This window comes from Ascaphus truei, chromosome 3 (assembly GCF_040206685.1).
Source record: "Ascaphus truei isolate aAscTru1 chromosome 3, aAscTru1.hap1, whole genome shotgun sequence".
NCBI lineage: Eukaryota > Metazoa > Chordata > Amphibia > Anura > Ascaphidae > Ascaphus > Ascaphus truei.
In genome coordinates this window covers 413,789,242-413,802,373 of record NC_134485.1, presented here as the reverse complement: position 1 = coordinate 413,802,373, position 13,132 = coordinate 413,789,242, and positions in this window count along the sequence as shown.

Below are 13,132 nucleotides of genomic sequence, written 5' to 3'. Positions count from 1 at the left end.
TAGTACAAAAGAGGAGGAAGGCTTACAGTAAGTATGAGGTAAAAAGCTGAAATATATCTAGGGGAATTCCACATAAACACTAAAACAATGGCTGCTTTTGTGTTATAATGTGATAGCGCTAATTTTAGATAACTAGGTTTATCTGTTATCTTGTCACTTCTAACAATACACTCACTGTGGGTAGCACATCCTTCGGTGAGTCAACACATTTTAAATAACACAATGTAAATAAAGTCTGCTGACTAAGTCTGCAACTGATCGTTAATCGAGTAATGTTTCCTGTTCATAGAGGAATATCTTAGTGTGCACTTTAGTTCTGCAGCCTTTGTATAAACAGCTAATTTTCCAAGGTATATCGCTGGCTTATTATATCCGCAAACGGCATCTCTTTGTAGTTCACAACCTCACTAACCGACAGGTTACACACTGTCTCCGGAGCCGAGGACACAAAAGTGAAAAGTGTGCGGCCCTGGAGACAGTGTCTGCCGAGGTCATGTTAAATGTCCTCTCCAGCCACATTGATGATGTACAGTAGATGACTGAATATGGTCCTATAGTATTCTCCATCATGATGTAGAAACCCATATTCAGGCATCTACATCATCCAGGGGGTTGGACAGAAAGGAGGCTGCTTCTTACCTTCAGAGCTGTATACGGAGACGGCTGGGCAGCTCATCTAAAAGGTTAGTATCGACTTCTATTCTGATGGCCCAACAGGACTAACGCTGCCGGGTCTCATTCAGAAACATGGACACCCGCAGACACGGCCAGATCAAGACATTATTGCGCCCAGGGCAGACAAAAAATGTTGCTACCCTCTTCCTGCAGCGTCGCCCTCCTGTTTCTGCAGCGTTGTGGCATCAAATGACGCCGCCACATCAATTAGTTCACATCTCCATTAGTTAAGCATTTCTCCCATCCCAAACACATAGCATGAAAATAAGCAGATATAAGCAGTCTCTTAATAATGAAAGTCTTATCTGTTTATCAGCTGTAGAGTAAGCTTCTCTGCTCTCCTGGAACCGCACCCGTGCGTGCACAGAAAAATATCAGCATCCAGGTTTAGAAGTCTTATTGGGTGTCTTGCAATCAGCTCTGCTGTGTGGCTGGCAGAACTCAAGACATTGTGGTGTCTCCAAAGGTCAGCTCTCAGTCAGAGCTAAAGAGAGTCACTTCCTGTCTCAAATGCAGGCTTTTTGTAAACAATCTAATCAGGCAGGTGGCGTTTAGTAATTAACTACCACACTGCTAGATTAAAGGAACATTACTGAACAGGGATAAGTCCCCTGTTACAGTGCCCAGCAGCTTCTCTTGGCACCGCTTTTCGGTTGGCCCTCCGGGAAAGCGCTTGGCCAGCCCACCCCTTAATCCGTCCCTGTTAGCTGAGTTAATCCTCCCGGAACGGTTATTTTTTTCGGGGCCACAATCAGCTTGGCTACCGGACTGCACAGCTGCGCCCGATCGCAGCCCTGAAAACAGTAAGTCTTGCTACATCTGAAGAAGCTGTGGCAGTGACATCGAAATGTTCAGATAGCGCATCGTCTTAACTTGCTAGTTATTATGAATTAGTAATTATCTACCACACTGCTAGATTAAAGGAACATTACTGAACAGGGATAAGTCCCCTGTTACATACCTCCCCTGTTTGTGGGAAGCTCGGGCTTACCACGGCCAAAGCCCATCCTTCCACTCTCATTCTAGATATCTCTGTGACTTGAATGAGAGTGGATGGAGGAAGAGAACCCTCTGTCCCGCTGGGATTGGAGCCCTTTCTCCAGTTTATTTTTGTTTCCTCCCGAAGATGCTTGAGATCAGCACCCCTCAGTCGCTCGAGGAGGACTTTTTCCACGTAAAGTCTTTTTATCGCGTGCGCGGTCTTGAGATTTCTGTTGCGTCGGGCACTCCTCTTTTTGTAGACAAAGTGTATGGCAACAGTTGTAGAGCGGTTAGGACTAGCCCTTAGAATTTTCTGCTCTTGAAGTGGTCTTTCTGCAGCTTCTCCACACCACGGAGTCGCCAGTTCAGCTTCTTCAGCTAAGGATTCTTCTGGCTTTGATTCTGCACTCCTACCTCTGTTTGTTGCCTGTTGGGCAGCTGTAGGTTTGGCTAGCGCTTTCTTTGGTGGCTCAAACTTCGTAATTTTGTTTTGAAGTTGCGTGGAGTCCCCAACTCTCACTGTACCCTTGTCCTTACGGGCATTAGTTACTCTGGGATACTGGTGCTTGGGCAGAGCCAATACCTTTTTCCATATTGGAGGAATCTGTATCAGAGTCTCCTTCATATTCTGGAGCTCTGTAATTTTTGTCGTCAAGGTTGCCGCTGCGTCTGTTTTCTCCTTGGTGTACTGACTCAAGGGAATGGAACAGTCTCTCTGTCTCTCCAGCTCTTGCTCCAGTTTCTGAACTTTCTCACACTCCCTCTCATACAGAGTCACCTGGTATCGAAGCTCCGCTTCCAACGATGCTCTGAAGACATGCAGCGTGGCCTTTAGCTCCTCATACTGCTCTGTGGGGACGTACTGGGTATTCAGACATTCCTGCAGTGCTTCTACCTCTTTAGCAGCCTGCAGTTTTTCTTCCTGTAGTGTTTGCTGCTTCTCCTCAGCATACTGGAGGTGTGTACGCAGACCTTGCAGTTGGTTCTGCAGTCGGTGCTCTGCGTCAAACTTTTCCTTGACTTCTTCTGTTAACTGAAAATTTTCTTCTTTCAGTTTTAAGTTTTCTCTTTTTAATCTTGAACTTTCTCCTTTTTCAGTCTCTGTATTCTTCAGGGCTTCTTTGCAGTCCTCCTTCCATTTACGCACATCTGCTTTGAGAATGACTATCTCCTGGCGTGAGACTTCCTTCTCTAGGTTGAGGGTCTGAAGCTCCTTCTGAGAGACTTTGAGAACTGTACCAAGATTACCAATAGTTTCTTTAGCAATGTCCAGCTCCTCAGTGAGACTGTGTAGTTCCTTTCTGGAAACTTCCAGGTCTGTGCGGCAGCTGTTGGTCTCATGATGTGAGGCATCAAGCTCTATTCGAAGAGTGTGAACCTCTTGCTGGAAGACTGTCATCTGCTTCAGTGCCTCCTCATTCTTCCGCTTTAGCATAGCCACCATTTTAACAGATTGGTTCTGCTTTTCATCCATGGCGGAGATAGTAGCCTATGCAGTATCTAGCTCAGTCTTGAGATCCTCCAATTCGGTCTTGGCCGCAGAATAAATTGCGAGCACAGTCTTCTGTAGCTCAGCATTATTTTTTCTCTCTCTTCCTAATTCTTCACAGAGCAGATCACAGTCATGCCTGGCAATTTTCAGGGTGTCTTCAGGGCTGGTCAAGGGATCGTCACTCACTGGTTCCGGCTCCGCTTCCCTGGGATGACTAGTTGAGGGTTCCTCACTGTTGGCACCGGACAGACACTTCTTTGGGGTACACGACTTCTGCCTTGGGCCCTCTGGATATTCGGTTAACCGTGGGACAAATTCTCCATTTTCTCTAGGCTGCAGGGCAACTCGGTCCCCCTTTTCCTCCACAGGATCTGCGGACGTGTCTGGTCCTTCCACGGTAAGTGAAGAACTGCTTTTCTTTTTCTTCCTTTTTGATTTGGATGACACCGTCCCTTCAGGGATACTGGGGTTTCCATCTTCATTTGAAGTTTTAGCAGCTTCATTATATACGCCAGGCTTTTCTTGCAGCTGCTTTAGCTGACAGAAATATTCGGTGATCCACTGCTCCCGCTCTGTCTCCTGCTGATCATATTCGTCATCATAGGGAGCGGTCTTTTCTGTTCGTGCCGAGTTCAGGCACCCCCACCATTCTTGGGGTGTTTTGTGAGTGTGACTCGGTTTGGGTTCCCCGTAAGAGATGTTTTCCTCTTTATTGGACTGGAAGGGCCACTCTTCCGTGGGGTAGGGTTCATTACAGGAACGCTGCATCTTGTCCTTCATTTTTAGGCTATCCGGTGTAATTTTCTTCCTGACCTCAGGAGGTGCTATTGCAGCTGTTGCCACTGTATTTGCTAGAACCCCCAATTGTGGTAGTCCTACAGATGGGCATATTTTGCTTGTAGATGTCGTAGCTCTCACAGGCATCTCTGTAGACTTTTCTTTCTTGGGTAATTTTTTTTTCAATATCAGCTGTACTGTGCATGCATTTTCTTTTATCAGGTATACAAGATGTGCAGTTGCTAGGTAAAAAAAAAGTCTATTTGCTATACACCATTTACTTGCTGGGTGCAATCCCTCCGCTTCAGCAACAGAATTTGGTTTTCTGCCTGAGTTCAGTAATTTTCAGTCTCATCTTTGGGTATTATGGCATTCACACTTCACTCTTTGGGTGTCTGTTTTGCTCCCAAGATAATAGGCATACTTTTTTACTTGCAGAAAAAAAACATTCTTTGCAGTGGACTATTTCTTTCATTCCCGGCAGGGTGACTCAACACTCAGCAATTGGCTTTGAAAACCCTTTTTCCTTTATAGGGCAATTTTACACTCAGCATTTGTTTGCTAAAAATTCCCCTGCTTCAGCACAGACTTGTATCAATTTTCACACTTTTCTGCATATACTCCATTCACAGCTGGTAGCCCTATGCGGTGTGGCAACTTTTATTTACAAAATCAGTACCCCTCATGGGTCACCATCTGTATTCACTGCTTCAGCGAAACTTTTGAAAACAACAAACACCTATCCCTTTTTAAGGGCTGACTCCCTTCTTGAACCCTGACTATGGCTGGAAGGCAAAACCCCTATTTCAATGACCGTATTACACTTTGTGATAGGCAATTAAAGGTTTACCTGCTTCAGCAGTCTCTTGGGATTGGGGAAAAGAGTCCATCCGTGGTGTTTAGACTGTTTGTAGGCAAAAAGCATAACAAAAAATTTCACATAAAAACTCTGGTCCTTTTTAACTATACTGGACACCTAACAAGCTCCTATTGAACCCCCAAAATGACCACAACATATATATAAGCATATGAGTGTCACAGAGGAGTGCTACTGAGCATGGCAATATATATTTTAAAACCAGAGACAGAACATAAAACACAGACAAAGCTCAGTTTTTAGCACATCCAGTGAGACTCATACACGGTACAATGCCTAAATATATATGTATAAATATCTAATAAGTAAAATGGTCTTTTAGTTTGACATTTTTGGCCAAAATTGTTGTAAGCCCCTGAGCCAGCGCCAAGGCAGACCACATATCATGATATGTGGTCTGCCTTGGCGCTGGCTCAGGGGCTTACAACAATTTTGGCCAAAAATGTCAAACTAAAAGACCATTTTACTTATTAGATATTTATACATATATATTTAGGCATTGTACCGTGTATGAGTCTCACTGGATGTGCTAAAAACTGAGCTTTGTCTGTGTTTTATGTTCTGTCTCTGGTTTTAAAATATCCTTTTTAACTACAAAGACACCTTTTGTCCCACCTCGGACACCAAATGTAGACGGACGTTCACAGAGGTACACAATTGAAGTCGTTATAATGTGAAATTATAATAGGCTTTATTGTGCCTTTTCCTTTTTATCAGGAAATTATCGAAACACAGGGGGAACAAAGCTTCCATTCACTTGGGAGTATTTCTAGTGAAATCCTTGCAATTAGTTCACATCTCCATTAGTTAAGCATTTCTCCCATCCCAAACACATAGCATGAAAATAAGCAGATATAAGCAGTCTCTTAATAATGAAAGTCTTATCTGTTTATCAGCTGTAGAGTAAGCTTCTCTGCTCTCCTGGAACCGCACCCGTGCGTGCACAGAAAAATATCAGCATCCAGGTTTAGAAGTCTTATTGGGTGTCTTGCAATCAGCTCTGCTGTGTGGCTGGCAGAACTCAAGACATTGTGGTGTCTCCAAAGGTCAGCTCTCAGTCAGAGCTAAAGAGAGTCACTTCCTGTCTCAAATGCAGGCTTTTTGTAAACAATCTAATCAGGCAGGTGGCGTTTAGTAATTAACTACCACACTGCTAGATTAAAGGAACATTACTGAACAGGGATAAGTCCCCTGTTACAGTGCCCAGCAGCTTCTCTTGGCACCGCTTTTCGGTTGGCCCTCCGGGAAAGCGCTTGGCCAGCCCACCCCTTAATCCGTCCCTGTTAGCTGAGTTAATCCTCCCGGAACGGTTATTTTTTTCGGGGCCACAATCAGCTTGGCTACCGGACTGCACGGCTGCGCCCGATCGCAGCCCTGAAAACAGTAAGTCTTGCTACATCTGAAGAAGCTGTGGCAGTGACATCGAAATGTTCAGATAGCGCATCGTCTTAACTTGCTAGGTGTCTGACATCCCACTTTGGCATCTCATCATCTGATTGCCACCAAGGCAATATCTATGTAGATAGCAGTCTTACTATTCTTTAGTACACTGGACATATATTTATTATTGAGCTAGTAGAGAAAGCGGTACCAGCCTTTAACTTACTATAAGGTTACACATACTGCATTTATATGCTGGGTCTATATGATTAGGGTCTACTTTACATATCAGTACTTATTGATACAACATAGCTATGACATGGTAACATCCTACCAGCTCTAGCCTTACTGCTGTTGCAGTTATATTTGAGACACTGTAGCTATAAACGGAGTCATTTTACTAGCTAAGAGAGAGGGGGGGAGTGAAAGGGGAGAAGAGGGGGAGAGAGCGTAGGGAGCGGGAGGTGGGAGGGAGGGAGAGAGCATGGGAAGAGGGAGGGAGTGTAAGGGGGAACAGAGAGAGTGGGAGTGTGAAAAGGTTGAAGAGATATAGAGGGACGAACAGGGGAGAGGGAGAGATGGATTGAAAGGCGAGAGACGGGAGTGGGGGGGGAAGTCATAATCTAATTTTAGGGTTCCTTAACCAAAGAAAGGTTGAAAACCACTGATCTACACAGCTTTACATTACAGATAGATCACTAGTATCTCTATCTATACTTATATTTGCTATTTTGCATCCCTGGGATCCCTATAACTAAGATCTGTTTTGACATATTGAGACTCTAGTTCAGTACAACTGCTACTTTGTCTGTTTTACGTAATAGGCACTCTATCAATATCAGGAACCACAATTACGCTATATACTATCAAGATATATTTATCACACTTGACATATATTATGGTTCCTTACACACTTTATCTACTGCATCTTTTATAAATACCGAGCGGGTTCCCTTCCTGTGCGATCGATATTTTATGTGGTGTATATACACTGTATCATTTATTGCTCCATCCAGTTACAAATCACTTACATATAGTTACCTATATGTATTAAAAGCTATTTTTGTATTCCATTTATCTATTCATGTATTACTAAGACTGTGTGTGCACCTTTTATATAGATTTATTTGCCCCTTTCCTTTTGGGACTCTGTTTATTCTGATTTATGCTCCTAGGTAGCACCTTTTTCTATTAATTAATACTAGTCAATAACGATAGTAGAGCGAGGCTCTTTCTCTTTTTTGCTAACGCTGGTGCTAGTATTTGTATTGAGTGGAGGAGCTTATGTTTTTCTTTGATTACTTGACCATTTTTGGAGACGTGTTTTGCTGTTGGCACCTACAGTAGCACTCATCACTACATTCATGTAAGGATTCTGCTCAATCCGTGCCGGGTTTTGCTACAGTTCGGGTTTTCCAAGTCGTCTGCCCTTTCTGCTCACTGTGGCCATTTTGGGTACTGGCAGCCTGCTATATAAGGCTGCAGTTCCTAGTGGGAGTCGCCGAGCAAGGTTCTAACGTTTGCAGTTCCTGTTTGTCTACGCTGTCACGGCTTACTCTTTCGTCTGTTTGGATTCCCCTGTTGCTGACCCTGGACCGTGACCCCGACCTTGCTGCTTTCTGCCTGCCTTTTTGCCTGTTTACTGGACTTTGCACCACTGCCGCCAGCCCTGACCCTCTGCCTGCTTACTGACTTCAGATACTCTAACAGGACTCTGTCCCTGGGCGCTGGTCGGTTACTCTGCATCCCTACCTCAGCCCTGCGGGTCCGCTTCCTGATTGGAGACGAGCACCGTCACAATTTATTTCTGTGCATTATGTTATGACATCATTTGGTTCTCATAGCAATAACATACAAGGACAGATGGAAAGACAAAGGATCAATGCTTCAGCCACCTCCCAAGGTCTGGTTATCCCACAAACAGACCACTTTTGTCTTGAAAAATGCATGCAAATTATTTTTGGCCTCTATGGGTCTCATTTGAATATATCTGGCCACAAGTTGAATATGGCAACTAGTGTCGCTGTTACCTCTAGTTACACTAAAAATGAGTGCCTGTTTTTTTACCTCTCTCTTTCTGCCAACTGGCTGCATTTTTTTGCAAAATTTAAATTTATTTTTTGAAACTGCAAATATTTGGGAAGTTTAACGATTTCACACGTGTTACCAGCTTTTGTGACGGGTTTGCACTTCTCTATTCTATATTTTGAATCATTAACGGTCTCTGCATAATTCTTTTTTTTTTTTGTATTTTTTTTAATTATTTTACTTAAATTAACATCTTACTTGCATGTACAATTTTGATAAAGGAACAATATTTATACATCTATCTTAGTAAAAACAATTATCTTCATAAAATGTTTCTTTACTATTTTCTGTATGTTGCATATCAATTTAATTTTTATATATAAATCTCTTTGGATTCTTTTAATTTCAAATTCTTCTTCTTTTTTTTTTTTAACATAGAAAAGATAACGAAAAAGGATAGATAAAGATGGGGCCAGAGAGGAAAGAAATGGGAAGGTGAGCGAGGGAATGCTTAGGGGCTAAAAGGTAAAAGAGACAAGGGATAACAGTCAACCATGATCAGTATTCTACCTACAAAAAAAAAGGGGCCACAGTTCCCACACCTTATAGAATTGATATAATTTTTGATTCAGTTGAGCTGAAAGCTTTTCCATTAATTTAACTACATTCACTCTTTTAATTATTGTATGTCTCGATGGTACATTTATATTCTTCCACTCTGCATATTTCTATAAGAGCAACACACATTTAACTAGAAAAACATACCTGTAGCTATACATGAGATTTTCCTGTCCCTAAAAACTCAGAGCCCCATCAGTTTTACAGTAATTGGTCAGTTTCCTTTTTGTATAATTTTTTACCCAGAACTCCAGTGCATATGAATGTAACCTTTATTTCAGGTGGATATGGGGAAGCAGTAGCTTGGAATGAAGACCTCTTGATGGCAGAGATTTTAAATAATATCCGTTTCCTGAGCTGTGCAGAGCTGTCAGGCAGAAAGGTCATATATGTAATTAAATATGACACTTCAATTTGCAACGGCAGACTATGGAAAAGAAGTGTACACACAGGCCTTCTGCTATTTCCCAACACGCCACATTTTCGTGAAATGTTGTTCAAAGTTGAGATATACTTTTAAAGGAGCAAGTCAAGCAATATCCTACAGATGTGGTTTTTAAATAAATCAGTTCTGTAGTATTAGATAATACTTAAATCTTTTTTTTTTATTCAACTAAATGCCATTTTTAATATACTGAGCACCCTTTGATTTCTATAGCAGGTTTTAGCCCAACTCCCAGCAGTGCAAGATATTTGCAACACTTTCCTGTTGGTGATAATTTGTTACCAATGTTGCCAGCAGTTTGAGCTGCAAACTGTAACAATGTAATGTTACCTTAGTAATCAAAAAATACATTGTAGCTGCTGAGTAAGGCCAGGTCCATAGTGCCTTCGCCCGTGCGGAGGCGTGCACGGCCATGACGTCATCCACTTGAAGTTTATCTGCTATTTCAAAAAAGAATCTCCTTGTTTTCTGTCAGTCTCTTTAGAACTTTCTTTTCTTCTAAATGTAACACACTTTCCCCCACCCCCTTGGGAGATGTGTAGCTACAGCGTATGTGTGGTGCAATACCTGTGGCTCACAAGACTACTGACCCTCCGCTGCTTGGAACCTGGGGCGGACCTGGATCGGTGCTCGGTAGTGCCTCCACCTGTACAGGATTCTATAAGTAGAATAAACCCGTTACAGGACACATAATAAAGAGTACCAACTGAGTGACGCAGAACAAGTTTAATATTAGCGATAAATCCACACCCCATAGGGTATACCGTCCCCAAGGTGCTGAGGTGCTCTTGGACACCGAACCTTCCCAGTGTCCCCAAGACCAAACCCACCCAACTGTGTGAGACAGCGCTGCCCTCACTAAAGTGTTGAGTTAGTGCACTGATGGATAAAGGTACCTGCCGGGTGTGTCCACACCCGGGCGCGCAGATGATGAAGATAGGATCCACGAGGTCCTCCGCGAAGCCTCCACATTGGGTGGTGTCTCGGGTGGATGGCGCCACCATGGAGAGAGTCTCTTGATGGCAGGTGTCTGGTCCCAGAGCGCCTGAGGCCAGGATGCAGCCGCGTCCTGGCGGTGTCTCTCACTATATTGCTACAGGGGCAGTGTCCCTATCTATGGGCCTGTCCCTGCAGCAACCACAAGCTGAAGGGAGTCGGGGCCTAGCTGGGGCCTAATGGGGGCTTTCTGGCTTAGTGCAGGAGCCACAGACTCCTGCACACACAACCAACCCCTTCCTTGTCACAGCTCCGACTGACTAGTATGTCTTTTGCCCGCGATATGTATCTTTTTGGTGAGCAAGGGATTACTGCAGCCCTATTGGCTGTTAGGGCCCACGGGATCTGCAACCCCAATGGCTGCTGGGGTTGTAGTCCCCCTGGGAACCTTCCCTGCACTGACCTCTGCTTGCGCTGCCTTCGGCACATGTGCAAAGCTCCTTAATGGCCGCCGGGCTGTCTTACGCTTCTGCGCATGCACAAGTGTCCCTGCGCATGCGCGACCCATTCAAACATAGCGGCACCATGCAACGGGTGCCGCCAGCGACTTGATCACCTCCTCTGCTTCCACAGTTCCCCTTGCGTCTACTGGCACCTGTCCCTGCCTTCCCCGCAACCTCCCAGCGGTACCCTCGCCCCTCCGCAGCGGATGGGACTGTGAGGGGCCATGGGAGGGCAAAAGGGGACCAAGGGGACCAGGGGGACCCATGCTACCTAAAGTTAAATTGAAACGTGTAAAATGTTTTTTCGTAAAGTTATTTTTTTAAATCATTTTTTACTAACTTCATGAAAACATTAACAGCAGAATTCTTGAAGGGTGCTATAAACCTAGATTTTAGTTTGCATGTGTTTTTTTTTTACCTGTGCCTGTTGCTGTTGCTCCAGCCCCTCCATTGTGCTACTGGAGAAAAAAGATTTGAGGTTAAGATTCCTTTCAAGTCTAAATAATTCCACCTCTAATTCAAACTGGTTTGGCCTGGTGGTGGGAACAAATGATGGACCTTCGCACAGAATAGAAATGTCCATATTAGACAGTTGATAATTACACAGGTTAATAACCAAATGATGCGTACTTAATGATGATGAGACCGAAGTACTGGCGGTGTCCTTGTCCGTGCTTCTCCTTGTTTTGCGTCTTTTTTGCGTTGTGGGGGCTATTTTGCCTCTCACTAAAAAAGATCCTCCAGGTGTGTGCTGTTGTGGTCCCTCTGCAGATGAGCCTGTATCTGAGTCACTAGTGGGTACTCCCTGCTTTCTATTTGAGGTCTTGGTTCTTGACTTATAATTAGGGCGTCTTTCTTGTTTGTTTTTTTTCCATTGGTAAACAGTATTATCTTTGTAGTTATTAACTACTTTTTTGAATTTTTGTTTCCTGAAATTAATCAAATCTTCCTTACATTTTTGTAATTTTGTGTTCGACTCTTCTAATGAGTGATATCACTTTGATTATGTTAAATCATGTCTCACCTTTCTCAATTGGAAACCAACTTCTTCTATTGCTAACAGAATTAGGTCTAATGATGCTTTATTTAAAATTTTGCACCAATTTTCACAGAAGGCACTATTTTCGTTCCCTAGTGTTGGACGATTTCTAATCCTAACGCCTCTTGGAATAAGTTTCTGTTTATAATACTCTGTATACAGGTATTACGATGAGAATATAATTCTATTTATTTATTTTTCAACCTTTCTAAATCTTTGGTATGGTCAATCGTTCTATCTGGACCAAAGGCCTCCTCTGGCGTTGACTTACATAATTTTCTGTTTATTTAGTCATCGTCAAAAATCTTGATCCCTGCTCTGTTTGTTAAACCTGAAGACAGATTAACCAAGCCTTCCATGAATTTAAAACCAAGGGATGTCCACTATAAACAAATGAGAAAAAGGATTTCAAAAGGTAAGGCGGGCACACCTGTGAAAGGCTGGTCCAACAATGATGATACTAATTAAAAGCTTAAAGCTAATCAGTATATGTAATATGCTGCCAAGGAAGTTCGAGGGTGCTAGCAGTAATAGACAGGAAAGTCAACATGAAATAAAGGATATCTGCTGCACTCCATACAAGAAAAATGTAAAATATATAAATACCGGTGCTCCTGTGCTCAGGGGGGGGCCTGTTGGTAATCCAGTTTGCATGATACGAAAAAAGGACAACACAGGGCACTGCGGATGTTCTTATTCTTTTTATTTAGCCAAAAACTGTGCGACGTTTCGACCTGAGTTTCTCTTTTTCAAGTGGTAAGTGGCATGAAAACTGAGTGTCCTAAAGTGCCTTTTATACCCCTGCAAACCCCCATGGTGCTCTCTGTTGGTGATGTTAAACACCTGCCTTGAATCACTGTGTCCTTATACTTCCTCATTTCTTCAGCTGGATCAACTTGCTGCAATCTGTCCTCCAATGGTAAGTTCTAATGTAATCAAATGTTCCAGCGTGTCTGACGTCATCGCGTTGTGGCGTCCTCCGACGTCATCACGTTATGGAGCCTGGTTTGTTGTCTCCCCGTTGCCACGCGATGTCTGTGTGACGTCATCACGGTCTCTCGCAGCCTCTCACCTATCCCTTGACTCATCCTGGTATGTTCTTGATAGTCGTTCCTCTTGCATTTGTATGTTGCTACGCAATGGATGCTGTGCATGCGCACCCTGTTCCTCAGTGTTCAATGCGTCCACGGTCCGTCTGATCCAGGTTGTGGGGAGACACCATCCGGATTCCAATCTGTGCAGCTTTGCGTTTCAGCTTTTATATCTGAAACGTGAAACATGATTATACTCAGTTTTCAAGCCACTTACCACTTGAAAAGACCAACCCAGGTCGAAACGTCGCACAGTTTTTGGCTAAATAAAAAGAATAATAAAATCTGCA